Raw genomic sequence first — 2,046 nt, 5'->3', positions numbered from 1 at the left:
GACTGTCCGACGACGTCTGACGGCCGATAATCGGGTTGGTGTGCAGAGGCCTTTAGACAAGTTGCATGTGTACAGCTATCCATATTTATGACAGTGGTATTGCACTCTGAAACTGGGGGCGCCAAATTGCAACAAATACCAAATCTTCCACAATGTTGCTTTAAGAAAGCAGCCTTCGGAGTAACTTTGCATAGTCATATCCATCCACATGGAAAAGATCTATTTTCAGTCCGGTTTCAAAATCAGCCGCAATATAGTAATATGTGAATTTTACCTCTTTAAAATTCTCTCAAAGATTGGTCTCAAAGATTACCAAAAGTGTATAAAACCCAGAAACCAAAATAGTCCTCCCATTTTTGTTGGAGACCCTGGAAGCCTCTGAAGGACCCCTGGGAGTCCCCAGACCCTACTTTGAAAAACACTGGACTAACCAACAGACTGATATTGCCATAAAGCCACTCCACTTGTGTGAGCTTTCTCAGTTAAATGAATTAGAAAAAGCCTTGGTAAAGCAGTAAAAAGACAGAAACAATAACGCTACAAAAAATGAAAATGTCCTGAATCTGCTGAGACACACTGCAAGACTGCAAAAAAAATTTGCCAGCCTTCAGCACAGCGCAGGCTAAATGAAACCAGAGGGATGACACAGGTCAGATTGTGAATTAGTTCTTTGTTACTGACTGAAATAAAATAGGTTGCTGTTCTTTGTTAAATGTGCCTTTATTCAGTACAGTTCCCACCTCCTTCATTGATTTTCCCATTGTAATATTCTTTGCTTTTAACGTTGGCTTGTTTACTGTAGCGGGTAGATCAATCATACTACATCTGTAATGTATTTAATAAATGAATAGTGCTTGCACTGAGAATCAAACCACCTACTGTAGTTCAGCATGTACTCTGTGTTTAAAAGGTGAAAAAGATAAAATACTTCCTTAGGTTAATGCTAGTTATCGATTTAAAAATATTTCCTATTTACAAGTGAGTGAATGGTTTAAAAAAATGTTTTTAATGTGAAAGTGCATATCAAGCAGCCTGCTGTTTTGGACAGTGTACTGATGAAGACAGCATTGGGTATAGCAGGGTCTGAACCCCAGACAGTAACTGGTTTGGAAGGTCTGACCAGTGAGTGTCAGCCAAACACCATATTGAATCACCAGACACCTGTGTGAGCTGGAAAGTCTGGTGCCTGTGGAAAGCTGCAGCAGGATAAAGTGACAGCCTTGATTCAAACAACCACCTCTGCCAGACCAAGATAATGTTAGATAAAAATTAACTGTAACCCAGCCAGGTTCTATGTGACAAAAACAACGGCAGAGAGAAACAGACTTCACATACTTGCTGAGTTTTAGGTGAACTCATGGAAGCGTTTGCTTAATGCTAGGTGTGTGTGGTCATGTAAGAGGCCCCGGAGCTGACCTCGGGTCCAGAAGACGTCTGTTTTCTCTTTGCCTCCTCCCATCAAACCTTTCCTCTCCACACCAAAACTGTAGCACAAAGATGAAACTGAAAACTTACGGAGCCCCTAAAGGGACATGGGAAAAAATAAAAAATAAACGTATCTTGTGCTCACTCGGACTGTCTGGCCTAAAGCTAGACGAATAGCCACCCTACGGCACCAGAAAGTATCTTGTGCTCACGAGAAACCTTAGGTCAAGTATAGGCAGTTGTGCTTCCTGTGCGTATGCCTCTAGGCTCATTAACTGCGGTCAAGCCAGCCATTACATTACCTTGTTAGTTTAATACTTATTGGCAAAATATGTGTGTCAAAAAAGCTGTGCCAAATAAGTAATTTCATTGGTTACATTTTCGTGTCTGACCTATCAACACATGGCTAATTTTAATATTCAAATGAGCCATGTGTTGATTGCCACAACCAATGGCTCCTAGACCATTTGGTGCCCTAGGCGAGCTTTACTGATAGCGCCCCATCCCCACGAGAAAAGAACTCATGTCCAAAGAATTGCACATTTATTTAAACAATGATAATACAAACAATATAACAATATGTGCAAAAGAATAAACCTGTTCAATAATAAATATACAAAA

The sequence above is a fragment of the Morone saxatilis genome, unplaced genomic scaffold (assembly GCF_004916995.1).
Source record: "Morone saxatilis isolate NCDOM2014 unplaced genomic scaffold, NCSU_SB_2.0 Contig22, whole genome shotgun sequence".
NCBI classification, from domain to species: domain Eukaryota; kingdom Metazoa; phylum Chordata; class Actinopteri; family Moronidae; genus Morone; species Morone saxatilis.
This window is presented reverse-complemented; position numbering follows the sequence as displayed.